The sequence below is a fragment of the Prionailurus bengalensis genome, chromosome F2 (genome assembly GCF_016509475.1).
Source record: "Prionailurus bengalensis isolate Pbe53 chromosome F2, Fcat_Pben_1.1_paternal_pri, whole genome shotgun sequence".
Classification (NCBI taxonomy): domain Eukaryota; kingdom Metazoa; phylum Chordata; class Mammalia; order Carnivora; family Felidae; genus Prionailurus; species Prionailurus bengalensis.
In genome coordinates, this window is record NC_057353.1 from 39,440,153 (window position 1) to 39,460,537 (window position 20,385).

Consider the following 20,385-nt stretch of genomic DNA (forward strand, 5'->3'; position numbering starts at 1 on the left):
TTCTGTTTGTCAAGACACCCAGTTATCTATTTGCAGTTGCCGTCAAAAACGCGTGAAGAGAAACTCTGCTTTTGTCCCCCCAGATTTTTCTTCTTACCAGGGTAAGAACAGAAAGCTTAGTTCAAGGTCTTCTATTAATATTCCAGAATGAGCAGGCAGAATTGTGAAAGGTTCTATAAACCTTTAAATTGCCATTAGCTAATCAGAATCATTGTTCAGTGATCATTATCTTTTATTAAATGACCACTGAATCAGAATGTTCATACTGCTTTTCAATTAAAATGTAGAATAGCCAGAACGGACTCAATAGCATACAGAGCAGCAGCAACATGACCCAGCGAAGCAGCCATTACCCAGAGGTAATTGACCACTTAAGAACTTAAGTTAACTTCTCGATGCAGCCAGTTATTTCTGCTAATGTCATTTCCAAAGGCTTTTCCTACAGAAAGAGCACTCTTATAAACAATATGCCCTGTAATAGGGTGTTCGGATAAAGAATGCTCATGATTTTTAAAATTCCATCCAACACGATGCTGTATTTTTCCTTGTCATTTCCTTGTCAATATGTTTCCTTGTCATATTGCTGTAGGGTTCATGCAATATCCTGCAGGGACCAAATGAAGAAAGGTGATAGCAAAATAGAGGTGACATAGATCCCTCAAGTGATTGGCTGTTAACATTAGTTTTAAGGATTTTATTTTGCATTAAAATGTAGTTACACACGCACCCATACACACACACACACACACACACACAACTATCTGAAAGAGCGAAGCCAACTGATGGCAAAATGAAAAATTCAGCCCATCAATCAACTCACACATGACAGCAGAGAGTGTTTGGCTATTTCTTTTTTTCTCACAGAATTAACAATTTTTGTTGTTGTTTTTGTCCCAGGAAAAGTAGAATGAGCCCAGAGACAAGACAGGATGGACTAGTTACCGAAGAGTTAAGTTTTCCATAAGAAAGAGAAACACAGTTAAATACTACATCACAAATTACCATTTTTATGTCACTACCCCACGGTGACTTTAGCACTAAGCCTGCTACATCTTCACACTCTCATTAGGATATAATGCATATTCATGGTCCTGATTATATAGCCACTTTCTTGACTTGTTTTAATTGTGCATAAAGACACTGTGACAGGAGACCTGACCTTTTCAAGATCATTTTCTCTCCATTGCTTTTCACAAAGCTATTAACTTGTCTCCTTCCCAAAGATTGCAATAATTTATTTCCCATTAATAAAAAATTCCTGGTGCCATGCAAATTAAAATTTATTCAGCAAATAGAATTCTTTGGATTATTTTCTAATGGCTTTAAATACTTCCAGCTTAGGAAGAAAAATAATATTAATGGGTACAGGCTGAGTGGATAATTGCATACATTGGACCAAAATGAATATATAACCAATGCTGTAGCTTACCTCACATCAATTACCTAGAAGAGTTGCTTTACTTCTTTTTTCACAAAATATATTAAATAATTTATTTCAGGGGGTATCATTATGGTCTTGAAATTATCCCTATTATATGAAAAGCTCAGCAACTTACACGTATAAACAACACATGTTGGTATAAGAAAACTAGACCAAGTTAAAAAAAATGTGTGTAGGTGTAAATGACATTATTTAAGGGGGTCACTTAGCTAACGTGGCAATGAATTACAACATAACATGAGCAAGGGATAAGTGAAATGCAAGGAACTAGGTTCCTTTTCTTACTAAGTGGCACCTGTCTTTCTCTTTGTAATCAGTACTCCACAAGAGAACCAAATTTCGAGAGGATGTTGCTTTTGAACTTCATTATTCTGACAGAAGTGAAGAATATTGTCTTCCTGCTCTGTACTTTTTTTCTCTTTGCATTTTATGTTAATTGATGAAAGTCGGGTGTTAAAATGTTTATACACAAAATGTTTTAGACCGAAAGCTCGGTGGGTAGCACATAATAATTACTGTCAACCTATTTGCTCCATATAAAAATAATACCAGTGCCTAAAGGTTGACATTTTAACTTTGAGCCCTCATAAACATAACTCTTTCTGGTTCTTGACACACTAATTGCATTGGACAGGAGGGATTAGAACACCCAAGAGAACTTTGTGGGTTTGAAATTTTCCAATGGAAACAAAGCTTTTTGAGTGTTCTCTTCATAGTCTAGGAAATTAGAAAAGGAAGGAGTGGGTGGGCAATCTAGTTAACCTGCCAAATGGGGCAATTTTTTCCCCTTAAATAGAAGACTTCATTGTCTGTTCCAATCTAATTTTAAAGACTTCTTTTCCTGTCCTCTCTTGTAATCCAAAAGGGGAAAAATCAGGGAGAACTGCTATTTTGATTCTACCCAATGTATAGCGAGATCTTTACCTACGTTATTTCATTGGACCCTCCAGGTGAGTTTTTGAGCCAGGTAGGGAAATTTTTCACACCTTGTTTTACAGAAAAGGAACCTGAAGGCCCTTAGAAATGAAACTATGAGCTCAAAGTTATAGGCTAATAAGTTTAAGAAGCCAGGATTCAGCTTAAGATTCTGTGGCTCTTCCTAAGCGCTTACCAAATTAGCTCAAATAAGCTAGACTTAACCTCTGTAGCAGTGGTTGTCAACTGGGGGCAATATTGCCCTCCAGGAAACATTCAACATTAGCGAAAGTGTCTTTTGTTGTCACGACTCGTGTGTGTGTATGTGTGTGTGTGTGTGTGTGTGTGTTATAAGGCGCTATTGGCAGCTAGTGGGCAAACATTTTACAAGCATAGGACAGCAGTCCTCCACAATTCAGAATTATTCGGTTCCAAATGAAATGAGGCCATTGTTAAGAAATTCTGTTCTACAAACTCGAGATTAAAAAAGTAAAATAGAGGTAGACAACTTTCTAACTAAAATACTTTGTAGGTCCTTGAATGTTTTGTGTGAAAGCAATGATGTCTCCCTACAACAATGGAAAGAAAAGTAAGAGAAAACCAAAAGCAAAACAAAGCCAGAAAAGAAAGCAAAACAGTTGTCAAGAGAAGACAAAAAATGGAACTAAAGAATTATTAACTTCTCGATCATTTAATTAAATAATTATTAGATGATTAACTATTTGATGAAATAATTAAAATAAAATAGTAAGAAGAGAATGTTTAGATTAAGGATGGAGTAAGGTCCTAGAGCACACAGCAGACGAGAAAACTCTAAAATCCATCCAGAAATAAGACCAGAGATGTTGTGGGTCACTAAGCATCTAAAAAAGGATACCGACTGTCATGAGAATATAATCCTTGATCCTTGCCATGAGATGTCAGTAACAGGAAGTATTATGAGATGAGCCATTTGGAGAAATGCACAGAAGGAGAGGAGAGAAACTCTAGGAAATACTCTTGAATGCAAGATACAGAATCAGAGTTTCAGGGGGGAAAAGTTTGGGAAATAAGTGAAAGAAAGAGAGCAGTTCCCTGGCCTACCAATAAAGGGAAAGGTGGAAAATCAACCAAAATAGGAGTTTAAACTCAGCACAGAGCATTCTTTCTGTGGGAGTTCATCTTCCTTGTTCTGAAATCTTCTTACACTGTGTATTGTAATCAACTTAGTAGAAGGAGTGTATCTTTTACCCTGTTCAGCCATTTTAATAAAATGAAGTATTACAGAATATTCTGGTGTTTTGTGAAATTTAAGGCAGTCCTGGGATTTCCAACCTTACTAGGAAATTAAAACTAACAAGGCTCAATAAAATAAAATTATGGTGTGTGTGTGTGTGTGTGTGTGTGTGTGTTAAACAAGACAGATCAGGGGCGCCTGGGTGGCGCAGTCGGTTAAGCGTCTGACTTCAGCCAGGTCACGATCTCGCGGTCCTGGAGTTCGAGCCCCGCATCGGGCTCTGGGCTGATGGCTCGGAGCCTGGAGCCTGTTTCCGATTCTGTGTCTCCCTCTCTCTCTGCCCCTCCCCCGTTCATGCTCTGTCTCTCTCTGTCCCAAAAATAAATAAACGTTGAAAAAAAAAATTTAAACAAGACAGATCAGCTTTGTTGAAAATAAAGATTCTCTGTACAGCTCTTTTGGGTTCCTGGACCCACTTCCAACATGTTTGTGGGGGGCTTTCCCACACCAACAAGCAATTCTTTTTTATTTTTATTTTTTATTTTATTTACTTTTTGAGAGAGAGACACACAGACAGACAGAGAGAGCAGGGGGCAGGGGGCAGAAAGTAAAGGAGTGAGAGAGAATCCCAAGCAGGCTCCACACTGTCAGCACAGAGCCTGATGCAGGGCTCGAACTCATGAACCATGAGGTCATGACCTGAGCTGATATCAAGAGTCTGGTGCGTAACTGACTGAGCCACCCAGGTGTCCCAATAAGCAATTCTTCATCACCAGTAGGAAGGTAGCATTACTACACTACCAGAAGATAGCATTGGATTCCACAGGTTGAGGGCTCAGTCTTACAAGACTGGCCCCCACCCACCCATTTCAGATGCCAAGCACAAGCCCAGGCCATTATTTGTACTTCTGACCAACTGGTTATAAATCAGAGGTTCCAACAACCCTCTCCAACAACCCAACTCAACATGCCCATCTCAAGTCTAGGTTGTTACCTGTACTTCTGACTCACTTGCGACAAATTAGCACAACCATGGGGCACCTGGGTGGCTCAGTCAGTTAAGTGTCTGACTCTTGATTTCAGCTCTGATCATGATCTCACGATTTGTGAGTTAAAGCCCCAGGTCTGGCTCTGCAGTGACCACACAGAAACTGCTTTGAATTCTCTGTCTCCCTCTCTCTCTCTCTCTCTGCCCCTTCTCTTTAAAAAATAAATCAACTCAGCGTGGGTGGCTCTGTCAGTTAAGCATTCAAATTCAGCTCAGGTCATGATCTCACAGTTTGTGAGTTCGAGCCCTACATCAGGCTCTGTGCTGATGGCACACAGCCTGCTTGGGATTCTGTCTCTCCCTCTCTCTGCCCCTCTCCAGCTTGTGCTCTCTCTCAAAAAATAAAATAAAATAAAATAAAATAAAATAATAAATAAATAAACATTAAAAAAAAATAGTACAGCCCTAACCTCCTTCTCCTCGGGTTTGATTAATTTGCTAGAGCAGGTCATGAACTCAGAGAAACATTTTACTTACTGGATCACTGGTTTATAAAAAAAATAATATAACCCAGGCACGGTCAGATGAAAGAGATACATAGGGCAAGGTATGGGGAAAGTTCACAGAGCTTCCATGCCCTGTCCTGGTGCACTATTCTCCCAGTATCTCCATGTGTTCACCAACCCAGAAGCTCTCTGAATCCCATCCTTCTTGGGTTTTGATGGAGGATTCATTAAATAGGCACTACTGATTAAATCACCATCCACTGGTGATCAAACTCAATCTCCAGCCCCTCCCCCTTTGCAGGAGGACAGAAGGTGGGACTGGAAGTTCCAACCCTCTAATCCCAAGGTTGGCTGTCCTGGCAACCAGTCCCCTCTTTTTGGTTCTTTCCAACCCCCCATTCATTAACATAACAAAAGACACCTTTCTGGCTCTCATCACTTAGGAAATTCCAAGGGCTTTAGGCAAGTTGCACCAGAAGTGGGGACAAAGATCAAAACTGTGTTTCTTATAAATCAAAATGTCACAACAGCCTCAGCTAAACCTTTTTGCTTCTTAGCAATCTTGTTGAAAACTATCAGAAATGGTTGATGAAAGATGAATAGTTTAGAAGTCAGACAACTTGAGAAGAGACTATGAGCCCTATCCATAGCTCTTACTGGCTTATATATTGCAAAAATTCCCAAACTTTTCAGACATTAGTTTCCTATTTGGCAAACTAGGAACAATAGCAACTATCTCTTGAGGTGACATTAAAAATATTTTCCAACTAGTATAGGATGGGTGCTGAAACAGTCCCCAAACAAACAGAATGGGTGCACTGACCAAGGAGAGTGGACACTAGCTATAAACAGCCAATATGACCGGACCAGTCATTGGTGGTCATCCCTGCTTGCTCGCAGGGTTCTGCAGAGAATTATATAAATTTGTTTATTATTTATTCATCTATGTATTACACATGTCCTAGACTCTAGATGCTGTAGTCTGTCCTGGGAATATAGATATGGTCAAATACAATGTCATGCTTTTGAAAGATTTACAGTCTAGTGAGACAAATAAACATATAATTAATATAATTGCATATGAGGGCACCTGGGTGGCTCAGTCGGTTAAGTGTCCGACTTTGGCTCAGGTCATGATCTCAGGGTTTGTGGGTTCGGGCCCCGCGTTGGGCTCTGTGCTGACAGCTTACTGCCTGGAGTCTGATTCGGATTCTGTGTCTCCCTCTCTCTCTGCCTCTCCCCCATTCACGCTCTGTCCCTCTCTTGAAAATAAAAGAACTTTAAAAAATTGTAATTGCATATGTGTCAGGTATTAAGATTGAACTTTTTTCACTTATCATGTACTTTGAGGTTCCACTGACTTGCAAGCCTCCAACCTTAACTTTTCCTTGGTGGCCAGTCCTATGCCTTCTGGTGCCTGCTGGATATCTATGACTACATGCAGGTGCCTCAAACAAAATAACCTCCAGAGCCAAATTTACCACTTTCTGTGAAAAACGGCTTTCTCTACCTTGTATTTCAGAATGATGCTATTATTTGTCTTTGTTGCCAGGCCTAAAATTGTGAGGTCATCATTGAGAATTTCCTATCATTTGGGGGCCATATCTAATTCCCAGCCAGTACTGTTGACACTTCTTGGTCTGATTTTTCCCCCTTCCCTTCCCTGGCTCATACTAATTCAGACTTTATTACCTCCTATCTGGCTTCCTTTCTAGGCTCTCTGTTTTTGCTCCTACTTTATATGTTCCTAATTCCTAACTCTTTTCCCCAATTACCAATGTCTAAATTCTGTTTATTCTTTAAGGCCTGTCATGTCACTGTGTGCTATTTCCTGGAGTTTATTTCTTTCTTTCTTTCTCTCTCTTCTTTCCTTCCTTCCTTCCTTCCTTCCTTCCTCTCTGTTTATTTATTTTTGAGACACAGTGAAAGCAGTAGAAGGTCAAAGAGAGAGGGAGACAGAGTATCCAATGCTAACAGCAGAGAGCCTGATGCTTGGCTCGAATTCAGGAACCATGAAATCAGGACTTGAGCTGAAGTCTGATGCTTAGTCGGCTGAGCCACCCAGACACCCCACTTCCTTTTTTTTTTTAAAGAGTTTATTTATTTTGAAAAAAAGAGAGAGAGAGCATGACTGGGGAGAGAACAAAGAAAGAGAGAAAGGGGGAGAAAGAGAATTCCAAGTGGGCTCTGAGCTGACAGCTCAGAGCCTGAGACAGGGTTTGATCTCATTAACCATGAGATCATGCCCAGAGAGGAAATCAGGAGTCCATTGCTTAACCGACTGAGCCACCCAGGTGCTCCTGGATTATTATGTTCTGAAATGAGCTTGTTCATGTATTTTCTTCCATGGATATGTCTTCTCATCATCCTTCCCTTCCTGACCCTTCCTATTAGCTACATGATGGCAAAAACTTGGCCCATGATAGACACTCAGTAAATATGTGTTGAATGAAAGGAAAATTCAGCTCTGGATTTTCACAGGTTAGTGCCTCTATCATCTTGCCATTCATTGCTTTTAAGAACAATGAAGAACTACACCCATAAATCAATCAATAGTGCAACTAGTTCTCCCTATAACTAAAAATTATGTTGTTTGGCCATTTTTCCCCCTACCTATGTCACCTCAATATTGCTGCTAAAACACAAGTCTGTGACTTTAAAAATTGTTTAGCTTCGACATTTAAAAGAAACGTTACCATTAGTCCATTAGAACAACCTCCCCAAACCTCATTTTCTTCTGCACCTAGATGAAAGTAAATTAAAGAACGTGGATTAAAACAAAAGTATGTAAACCCCGCTGTTTCTCATTTGCTGTGTTAATCAAGGCTGCAGGAAGACGTTTCTGCCTCCATTAGCCTGTTTTCATTTTCTGTTTCTCTCTCCCTTCTCTCTGTTCTTATATTCTATGCCACCCATCTGAGCCTTGGATACCTTTCCAGGATAAAAGTGGATCTTCTTCAGATATAAACTATTCAAAACACTTGCGTTAATTGTAATACAGTAACAGAATCAATGTAAAGGCATGGAGTAAATGGTTTCATTTTTATTAACTGTTTTTTGTTCCTGAATGAAAAAAAAATACATGTTCATTTTTGGCAAATTTGAAGACTACAGAAAAGGAACCACTTTAGATGGTACATCCAAAGTGCTGACAGCGAATAGTTCAGCAACATTCTAATGATCGATTTCCAGATAAATCGACCATGAATTGACGCTCTAAAGTTCAGAGGAAAGGGAAGCCTGACCTGTACTACCCAAAAGGAGACACCTCTGCCCTCACAGATCTTAATTTACCTACATGTTAATCACATTTCAAAAGGATTCTCTATTCAGCTCCGTTTCTTACTCCACTCTTCCATAGCTTTGACCCGTTGCAAAATTTTATGTTAGCGTTAAATAAAAGAAGTTGATAACTCGAGATACTGCAGTGACTTAGCAGACTCGTTTGGGAAGTTTATTTCAGCAAAGGCAGAGCTACCACGAACTGTTTTGGCCGACAGTGATTTTGTAATCATTATTCAGGAGACAGGCGTGGAATTTTTTTTATTTTTATTTTTTTCCAGCAAGGCTCTTACGGTGCCCTCATTTATGTGGCCATTTAAAGGTATCGATCACTGCCTAGTGGCACTGAAGGTACGCATCCTGAAATCGGGACTGAGTTATGGATTAGTTAGCTGAAAAGGTATGCTGTGGATGCATATCTGCTTAATTAAATAGAAGTCATATCCTCTCACATGAGACACGCTTCCAGCTTTGCCTGTCAAAACAAGAATAAAAACTAAAGACGGCTGCTAGTGAAGAGGAAAGGCAACTCCTTAGAACCAGGCTGTTGCTGTTGGTCAGCCCCCGGCACAGGAACACCCCATGTTGCTTGATGACCCCAGCTGAGTTACTGCTGCTGAAGTTCTGCTTTTACCTCTGCTGGGAATTGTCTTAGCACTTCCTGATGTACCTGCATAATGAGGTTGTTGCACCTGTGAAATAATCATCACACAACCCGCCGCCACCCATGGGATGCTCGGCACAGCAGATGCTCGAAGTCCTCATCTACTGAGGGGGGGGGAGGGGGCTGGCTTCCTCCCCAGACCTGTCCCGCTCCTTCTCTTCAGCGCAAACATGCTGTTTAATCAAAGGAAGTCTAACTCGGCAAACAGCGCAAAACTCGTCCGCACCTTCTTCAAATCAACACTGAATTCACATTCCCCCATCCCCAATTTTCTGCTTGAAATGTGGAACGAGCATGAGACGGCCATATTTTATGGGCACCCAAACTGCTCTGCGAAGGAGAAAGGGATGGAAAACACTGATGGAAATACCCATGGGTCTAATCCTGTTATTTGTAAAGGGAACCAACAAATGTCGCATGTACACTCGTAGAAAATACTCCTTGATCTCAAGAAAACACTCCTTGATCTCCTTGACTTCCTAATTGAAAAGATGGGTGTCCATTCTCTGGGTTTGCTGGGTGTGAGAGGCAGTTATACCCCTTGCGTTGATGTCTGGTGTTCGACACGGTTCTAGAGGCAAACTCCAAAATAGGAGTTGCCTTAGTAGATCACCTGTGTTGTTCCAGAAGTCCTGTAAGGACGACCTCTTCTGTCCTTCCTATAATCTCATGAGCATCAACCTATATTGAACACTTTCTGCTTCAAATATCTAGAACAGGATCTGTTTCTTACCCTAACCCGTGACTGAGACATCTTCTGAGGCAGTTTTGAAACATGACCCCAAATTCTTTGAGCGTCTTCTCATTGAGAGGTGGGATGTCTGTGCCCTTCCCTTGAATTTGGGCTCCGTGACTGCTTGACCAATAGCACACAGTAGAAATGCTCCAGTGTTCGTTCGGGCTTTAAGAAATTGGCAACTTCTACTCCTTGTCTCCAGGGACATCAGCTCTTGTAACCCAGATCCTACTCTGTGAGGAAGACAGACAATATCCAGCAACCAACTTACCAATCATGTAAGTGAGCCATTTTAGATGTGGGTTTTCCAGCCCCAGGCAAGCTGGCCTAGCTGATGTCACAAACAACAGAGATAAGCCTTCTTGGCTGAGCTCTGCCCAAATAGTAAACTCGTGAGTTTAAGAAAAAGAAAAAAATATATATATATAGTTCAGTTTATAGCAAATGTCATCTTTCCAATTAAAGAAGTCTGCTATTCTTTGACTTGCCTTTCTATTATGATTAATTGGTGGGTTTTGTAATGGACCTTACACTTAACCAAGATGAAATTACCTAACGTGAACAATTGGTTTCTTTGGAAAATGACATCAGAAGACCCTACTGTTGTTTTAAGCCATTAGGTTTTGCCATGGTCTGTTTTGCAGCAATAGATATCTGGAATAGTCTCTAATAATAATAAGTCTCAGAATATTTGTAAAATAAGAACAAAGATGTTGTCATAGTTTGGCTTTCCCTAAAGCAGACCCAGATGTGAGGTGGCTGGGGTGTGATGTGAAGAACAAGATAGGAAGAAATTTTGAAGACACGAGGCCCTCCCATCGATTTCACATCACATCACAGAGCTAGTTGTGATATTTCTTCTAAGTTTGATCATGTTTTCTGCCATGGAGGCACTTATATCGAAGAAGGACTTCATGATTTTGTGTTTTAACTTTCAGCTTATTTAAGTGTGAATGTATATTACAAACCACTGGAGTTATGGGTAACAAAAGGCAAATTAAGGAATGTCAACTTCTTCTCCAACGAGATGTCATTTGCCGTAACCTGAACCCCTTCGCAGCAATTAAGTCCTACAATGTCACATTTCCCTGTGTAGGACTTGGTGCCTTACTAGATTCTCCCTTGTAAACGAACATCTCACATATTTTCAAGAAGGCATGATTATTTTCATTTCCCGATGCAGAAATAAAAGTGCAGTAAAGTTAGGTAACTCTCAGGAAATGAAATGGTTGAGCGCCGGCCCTGGCCTTCCCACATCCTAAGCAATCTTCAATCATACAGAACACAGTGAGATGAGACTTGACCTCTTATTGGCACTGTAGATTTTCTTAGTGTGACCAGGCAAAGTAAACAATTCGAGATTATAATCATTAAAACAAATTATTGATATTTATAAAGTATTATCATTTTAAATCGCTCACATATATTTTATTTGGTCTTCACAAAAACTTTAGGAGATGAATAGGGCAGGAATAGAGCTTCATGTAAATTTTTTTTTTTTTGTAGTTTAGAATAATAAGATTCAAGACATATAACTGATTTGTCCAAATCAATGTTTGACCTGAGTCATCTATGTCGATTATGAACATGGAGCAAATTTCCTGGGTAATTTCTAATTTTCCACCATCAAGGCATAACAAATAGGTCATTTTAGAACGCTTTATTAACAATTCATTGTTCTATATTTTAGTGACCTTTCCTTTGAAACTTTTTAATTCACTGAAGTCAAAGATTAAGTATAATGGTCATTTTGAACTCTTAATTTCTAAAACTAAAAAAAAAAACAAAAAAACAAACACCAACTCCAAGAAACTTAGAACTTTCAGACTTGCAAAAGACCTTTAAGAAAATCTTTGAAAATTTTCCTTTTGACCAACGAAGAAACTAAGATTCTGAGAAATGAAACGATGTTTTCACAGTCGTGGCTAGTTTATGCAGAGGAGGATCTAGGACCCACACTTTCTGACTGTTCACCTTGAGACTGTACTATAGCTTCTGTCACAGCGTGGGGTCTGTGATGTATCCAAACGGACTTGGTTTCTTCCTTCCTTTCTTTTTTTTTTTTTAATTTGTTTACTTATTTTGAGAGAGAACTTGAACAGAGGAAGGGCAGAGAGAGAGGAAGAGAGAGACAATCGAGCCCGACACTCCCACAAACTGGGAGATCATGACCTGAGCCAAAATCAAGAGTCGGACACTTAACCGACTGAGCTACCAAGGTGCCCCTGAACTGACTTTGTCTCTATTATAAGCCACTTGAAGGCAAGGATTAGGTTTTATTTTGTTTTCCTACAATGTCTAGGGCCAATTTAAGTGCAAACCAAATACCCGAAAGGATGGGTGAAATCTGGCTTGGAAAGGAGGATGACAGCATCATATGTATGATATACAACGGTAAGCCATTTTCTCTCTTCTTTCCCCTCAAGAAATTTGCATGGTAATATGGGCTCTCTCCACAATCACGGCAGTTGTTACAAAATAGTAACAATGAATGTTTTTATGGCTCCCTCCCCATGGCTCTTGCATACCTGCTCTTAGTTGATTCTGCTACAACCACGGGAGGGCTTATATGTGAAGGGAGCACATTTTGGAGAGGTTAATGGGTTTGTTCAAAGCTATACAGGGAATACACGTAAAGCAGGGGATTTGAATGTGGGCTTTCCGTTCCAGAAGTCATGCTCTTTTCAGGCCCTGTCTTGAACCTAGGGACCACCTAGAAGATGGTTAGGACAATGGATAAAGAAACAAGAAGTCACATTTGAAAAATAGTTTTACCAAACGTATTCTGTAACCTTAGGCAATCTTTGATGTGCCTAATTTGTTCACGGAAAAGCATCTCTTGAGACAACCCAGGAGGAACAAAAAAAAAGTGTAGAATAAATACTTTCCCCCTTTTAATGTAGTAGACCCCACCCTTTGTTTCTAAACACTCTAGTGCAAGATGGGAAATCCTAAATCCCCTGAAGTGTCTTGACATTTCAAACTATTATCGAATACAGATATTCAATTCAATATGAAATAGGAAATAATGTTTTATGTGGGTATTAGATTCCAGGCAGATAACTTTTTTTTTAACAAAATAAAAATGTGAGGATACTAGTTCACAGTTTGTGTTGCAAGAATATTGCTTTCGTTTCTTCCCGAGAATGAATAGGGCACACCCCTGTTCCATCTACTATGCCGTTATCACTTTATTTGCAGTATATAATCAAACCCAAGGAGACATCTCTTTTGTTCACAGCATGACTCTGCAAAAGAGAGAACGTATCTGTTGGCCAGTCTGATATTCCAATGGAGAAGGGCTGTCATTAAAATTTTGCATACTATCAAGTGGGAATGCAGACTTATATTGCAATTACTTTCCTATTAGCTGCTGCCCATTGCTCCTGACAGGTATAAATTAGATCTCGCTAGGTTGCCTACAGATTAATGAGTTCCAGAATTGGCATTCAATTGTTTGGGAGTGAAAGGCAGAAAAGGGAGTTAGATGCCAAATCTTTATACACCTGTGATTAGAAATATTTTCTTTCATTTCATATTTTTCTTCCTTCCTCGGTATCGCTTGGGTGATAACTGACACTTCTATCCGAGGATTCCTTTCCGCGGAGCAGAAACTTGCAGCTGAGACGAGGCCAGAATTAATAATTTGCGTGAGCAAACACACAGCTGCTGTTTGTGGAGAGAGATTCTATTAACGAACAGTGAATTCTCATAATTAGCCGAGCGGTTTCTGCAGCTGCCCGCCTGACCCCCAGACTACACAAATTGTGGGTAGTGTTCGGCCTCGAAATCAATCTTACCTAATTACTATAAGCATGTTCCTCCAGTCCTAATGACTGCAAAAAATTAGACATTTCTTACTCATTCAAATGCTCTTCTTATTAGATTTTCCTTTGTACCTAAATTTATATTTGTCTATTAGCATTTCTAAGAGTGTACAGGTGTAGTTACAAATCAGACGCAGAGGAGTCTAATTCATGTTCCTGCGAGCGTGTACCCGCAAATGTCGGCTCTACAAACAGGAGCAAGATCTGTGCTCCCTGAAAGCATCATTTCCCAAACAGCATTGAGACAACGCTCTGTGGGTTGGTCGTCACCCAAAGCCCTGCTTCTCTTCTATGCTGAGGCCCCCTTTCCCTCAGCTGCCGCTGCTCTCTTCCCCCCTCCCCCCACTCCCCGAAACTCTATTCAATTAAAAGAAAAGAAACTGTGCATGCCACATAAGCCCTGATCTCATGGGAGCTGGGTTTCTATTTGCCATTCTGTCACCCTTAACTCAAACCGACTTATTCGACATTGAATTGCTCGACAAGGGCGTGGCCAAGTGTCCCATGCTCAGTCTTGCCCACCCACACTGCAGCAATTCATAAGACGTGTCTAGTATTCGTTTGTTCAGGTAACTCGCTGTGTTTTCTTCGCAGAGGCAAACTTTGAACCAAGTCCTCAGTCCACGATAATGGCACCGGGAGTTACGTTTGCTGCTACAGTGGAGGCATGTGCGCATAGCCCAGGTGCATTTCAGCTACAGTTCTTTTCCCTGAACTTTCAGATATGTATAAGTGCTATTTTGAAGTAAGGTGATTATACGCAGGCAGTGTGGTGCAGCTCGGGCCATATTCTCCAGTCTGCACTTAGAAAATGGGGTTTGAATTGTTTCCTCCATGAACAATATCATCCAGGTCTGAGATGAATAAAGCTAGTGTGAATGTTACTGGAACTATAACCTCTTTTTGGTCATCTACCAGATTCAGTGGTGACTTAGTTGTTTTATCTTCCCCTTCCTTCCTTCCTTCCTTCCTTCCTTCAAGTACCTACTATCTACCAAATATTGTGCTAGGTAAGAGGTACACATTAATGGGTAGAATCAATAAAATCCCTCACCTCATGGTGCTTCTACTTGAGAGGGGAAGACAGTCAATAAACAAGTGAATAGATACATACATACACAATTACCAATTGGAAGAGGCAGTAGTGTTATTTGAAGGGTGTAAGTTTAGAATCAGACTTCGTGGGTTCAATTCGTGGCTCTAAAACTTACTTGCTGCTTGTTTGTTGACAAGTTATTAAACCTTTCATGCCTCAGTTTCTTCATTTTTAACGTAATAAAAGTAGGCATACTCACGTGGCTAAGATGAGAATTAAATAAACTGATATCTGCAAGAAACTTGGAACCTGGTCTGGTATATAGGAAGGACACACTACATGTTACCTATTACTGTAACTGTCACGCAGGAACAAAATAATCTATAAGAAGAAATGGGGGAAGATGCCTTAAACTGGACGGGAAAGGAAGACCTTTTGTTGGGGCTAACATGAAGCAGAGACTTGAAGGTTGTGGAGAAGCTGACTGTGAGGAGACTAATAAGTATGTTCTAAGCAGTGAAGCCACACATGCAAAGGCTCTGAGGTAGGACAAGCTTGATATGTTTCCAGAACTAAATGTGTGGCAAGGGACCCAACACAGGGTAGATTACAATAGCTGAAAGATTAAATGCTCCAAAGAGCAAGCATGAGGAATGCTTTTGAATATCCTTTTGAGAAATCAATGTTACCATTCCATGTTTATTATATACTCTATTATAATCTTTGGTCTAAAGATGAGAGACAACAGAATCTTCCAAAATGGCGCCCTGAGGAAAATACATGTGATCTGAGAAAGCAGGCGGGCAAGTTATTATTTTGTTTCTTCTTCATCAAACCCTAAGTGCATTTGTCTTAATGGCAGCTACATAAAAAAAGAAAGTTTGGGTGATGAGCCTTTACTGAAGTCAAGAGTTGAAAATCACATCAGAACCCAAAGGGAAGGAACCGAAGGAACTTTGCAAATCAGATCTAGTGAACTCCGGGTGTGAAAGACAGAACATCCCCCCCCCCCCCAACCCAAGTCAAAGGCTGGCACTCACATCTAAGTCTGAATCTTCAGAGCAACCTTGATATGTGAACAGGCATAAGTGGATTTAGGAAGGGCTACCTCACATATCTCAGTTAAGGAAAAATAAAGACTTTCACATTTCACACGGACCAGAAATGAAGCAGCCCTGCCTTCCAATTACTCACGTTGGGAACAGTCAGGGGCTAACAAATGCTGATATGTAATTGCCCTGCGAGGGAAAGGCCATGGTACCATAACAACGTAATGCATCTCCCTCCTCGCCTCAGGGATTTGGGGCACCAGGTGACGTTATTTCCTGTGGCCTTATGAACAGAAAGAAGTATATTTTAAAACAGACTGCTGCCATCCACCGAAAGTCATTAATTTACCATTAAATATAGGGGCAGCTTTATGTAATGTTTTATAAAGTATATGCACATTCCAAAATCACCAATTCATATTTGGTCATAAGCCAAAACCAGCTCTTTAAAGCAGAATTTAATTGACTGCTCAGTAAACAGGGGTAAGATAAGGGAAATTAGGCTGCGACTTCCTTTGGAGGTAATCTAGGAACCAAGTTGCATCACTGTCTGGCTCCCTTCTACCAAGAGGACTGGATGTGACTGAAAGTGAAAGGCAGTCGGGGCTATGATGCTTCACATAGGAGGAGCCATTTAAAGGGTTTTTACTGCAGGCTGTTGCACCTGGAATTTATGGCTAGGGCTTGAGGTCCTGAGCATGATTCTTAAAGTGTGATTTTTGCATTTGCATTGGATTCCTTTGAAATGCACACAGTTAAAATGCAGATTTACAGGCCCACCACTCACTGCTTAAAACCATAATCTGAGTGGAGTGGGGAAGAAGGCTGGCCCAGGAATTCCCGGTGACTTTGATTCTCACTCCAGTTTGTGGATACTGCTTGAGGTTAGAAGATTGGGTTCATATGGGGCATCTGGGTGGCTCAGTCAGTTAAGCATCCGACTTCGGCTCAGGTCATGATCTCACGGTTCGTGGGTTTCAACCCCGCGTTGGGCTCTGTGCTGATAGCTCAGATCCTTGAGTCTGCTTCAGATTCTGTGTCTCCCTCTCTCTCTCTCTGCCCCTCCCCTGCTCACGCTCTGTCTCTCTTCCTCAAAAATAAATAAACATTAAAAAAATTTTTTTTAATGAAGATTGGGCTCATATAATTTACTCCAGAAAAATGGAGGAAATGCAATTCTAAATTTAAGAGCCACTTTGTATGTTACAGAAGTTGAAAAGTTTCGTTTTAAAGGAACTAGTTACATATATAATTTTTTAAATGCAAATTTTAAACTTACCTTGCATGGGTGACACATATAGTAATCACAACTCTGGCTAAAAATCATTGAGCCATCTGGAACACTGACAACACCAAATGCTGGTGAGGATGTGGAGTAACAGGAACTCTCATTTATTGACGACGGGAATGCAAAATGGTACAACCACTTCGGAAGACAGTTTGGCGGTTTCCTATAAAACTAATCATACCCTTACCATATGATCCAGCTATCACAGTCCTTGGCATTCGCCCATAGGAGTTGAAAACTTATGTCCACACAGAAACCTTCACATGGATATTTAGAACAGCTTTATTCATAATTGCCAAAACTTGGAAGCAACCATGATGTCTTTTGGTAGGTGAATGGATAAATAAACTATGGTGCATCCAGACTATGCCAAAGAGAAATGAGCTATGAAACCATGGAAAAACAGGAAGGAACCTTAAATGCACATTCCTAAGTTAGAGAAGTCAATCTGAAAAGGCCACTTTCATATAGTGACCACGTCACTATATAATATGTGACGTTCTGGAAAAGGCAGAACTATGGAGACAGTCAAAAGATGGGTGATTGCCAGGGCTTGGGGGAGGGGAGTTGGGATGAATACATGGAACACAGAGGATTTTTAGGGCAGTGAAACTACTCTGCATGATATTATAATGGTGGATACATGGTCCTATGCATTTGTCAAACCTGAACATTGTACCATCCTGAGAGTGAAGCCTAATGTAAACTATGAACTCTGGGTGACCATGATGGGTCAATGTAGGTTCATTGACTGTAACAGTTGCACCCCTCTGGCGGAGGAAGTTGATAACGAAAGAGGCTATGCATGTGTGGGCATACGGGACAATTTTTCTGTCTTCTGCTCAACTTTCTTACAAATCTAAAACCTCTCTAAAAATAAAAATAAACAAAAAAATTAGAAATCTAAAAAAAAATATTGAACCACTCAGAAAGAGTTATTGGGTCTCTGTTATTTGAGACATCTTATTAGGTGCTAACACCGTGGGCTCTCCGATGCCAGGCCCTAAAACAAGGTCTTGCACCAAGTGGTCGCCAGCAATTATTGGTTACACTGAAGTTAAGTGTTCAGATCTGTGATTCTTCAACATCTGAATTAGAAACTAGATATTTCATTGCTTCGTGTATTTTTTTTTTTCATTTGCAAAAGAACTGTGTACATTGGGATGCTTTTCTGCAAAATGGATATATTCTTGGTCAAGCCATGCATCCAGTTCTGAGCCTGAAGTTCTCTATTTTAAATGAAAGATGATGAGAATCCCGACATGTGCTGAGGACAAGAAATAAAATAATGTTTGTAAATGTGTTTGGCTGACCATATATAAGTGCATTGAATGTATAGATAATAAACTTTGTTCCTTTTATAAGTGCCAGCTTGCTTTAATTAGGAGAAGTATGTGTTCTTAATACTTAATACTTTTCCCAATTGGTATAAACTTCTGGAAGATGGCTCAGGCTTCCCATATCTGAAATTGAGGTGGGTTGTGAATCCCTTAAGGTTTCTCCCATAAAGTTCTTAACGATTAATGGGGAAGAGAGGGAAAACTGGTAAAAGCTATGAGTTTTCTTTGTCAGGCAATGCATGTATACCTTTCAGGTGGCTTACATCTAGACCCCCCCCCCACCCCCAAAGTCTATTCAGGGAGGTGAAGAACACCTGTAACTATACTAGATCAATGGATAAGGAAGATGTGGTGTGTAGGTGTGTGCTATAAATCACACACGCACAGGAATATTAGGCGGCCATTAGGAAGGCTGAGATCTTGTCATTTGCAACACGATGGACACGAAGGGTATTACGCTGAGTGAAATAAGTCAGACAGAGAACGACAGATACCATATGATTTTGCTTCTATGTGGAATCTGAAAAACCAAACAAATGCATAAATGAAAAAACAAAAAGACAGAATCAGACCTGTAAATACAGAGAGCACCCTGATGGTTGCCAGAGGAGAGGGGGATGGGGAATGGGCTAATGGGTGAAAAGGGAGAGGGAGATATGGGCGTCCAGTCATGGAGTGAATAAATCAAGGGAATACAAGACATGGCAGATGGAGTATCGTTAATGATATGGGAATAGCATTATATGGTGACAGATGGTAGCTATTCTCTCATGGCATAAACTATTGACTTGTCCAATCACTATATTGTACACCTGAAATTAATGTAACTCTGTGTATCAACTAAAATTAAAAGTTTAAAAATGTAAAAAATGTGGGCACCTGGGTGGCTCGGTTGGTTAAGCGTCTAACTCTTGGTCTCGGCTCAGGCCGTGATCTCACAGTTCATGATATCGCGCTCCATGTCGGGCTCTGTGCCGACAGCTTGGAGACTGCTTGGGATTCTCTCTCTCCCTCTCTCTCTCTCTTGCGTGCACTGTCTCTTTGTCTCTCAAATACACAAACTTTTTGAAAAATGTAAAAAAACGTAACTATACTCCTTGAGAGGGAGTGCTTTGATTCATCAATTCATTCATTCATTCATTCACTCGTTCATTCAATTAACCAATATTTATTAAAGCTTGGTACTAGGAGCACTAAACTCTTAAAAGACAGTAAGGCATGGCCCCGCCTTCCTGGAGTTTACAGTTTGGTGGTGAAGAAAGATAACATCTCAGTGAATGGAAAAGTGCTGTGGCAGAGGAAAAGGTAAAAGGAATATGAGGTCCCGACAAATCGAGGAAGGCTCCTAGAGAGGCTAATCCATAGAGGTGTTGGGTGGAGACACCGAAATTGGCCAGAGGGGAGGTGGGGGGAGGTTAGAGTGAAGCCGAGATGAAGGACATTCCAGGGAGAGGAAGGCAAATAGGTGGAGAACAGGGTCAGCTTTCACTGGGCAAGAGGGGTGGGTCGGCAGAAGGGGAGACCAGGCTGGATAAATTGGTGAGCTGTCTGCCACCCCAAGAATCCCAGAGGTTACCCGGAAGGCTACCCAAGAGACAGAGGATGGAGGTTCGAACTAAGGCTGTGAGCCTGAGGCTGGGGAGAAGGTGGTGGGTTCAGGATATGTTAACAAGGTTGAATCCAGCAGTCTAGAGCAGTGATTGGGTGAAAAGTCAGACTATCAGAAGCATTTAGAAGGCCTCAAATTTCAGGCTTGGGTTGGGGCAACAGGGTGAATCGGTCAACACCTTTCGCTGAGATTAGGCATCAGAGGAGGGACAGCAGGTTGGAATAGGATGATGTGAGATAATGAGTTAAGGTGCCTGTGAGACTCCCAAGGGGTGATGTGTATTTAGACATCCCGAGGTTTCAGAGCAAGATTTAGGCTAAAAATAGAAACTTAGGTGACATTAGCAAACAGGTTAAAAGGGAAGGAATCAAAAGGGCTAAGTAGCATGCAGATTAGGAGTTATGGTGAGAGACAAGGATCAAAGACAGAAACTCGGGGAATAGCTTCATTTCTGGGGTGGTGTGAGGACACATCGCAAAAGCCGTGAG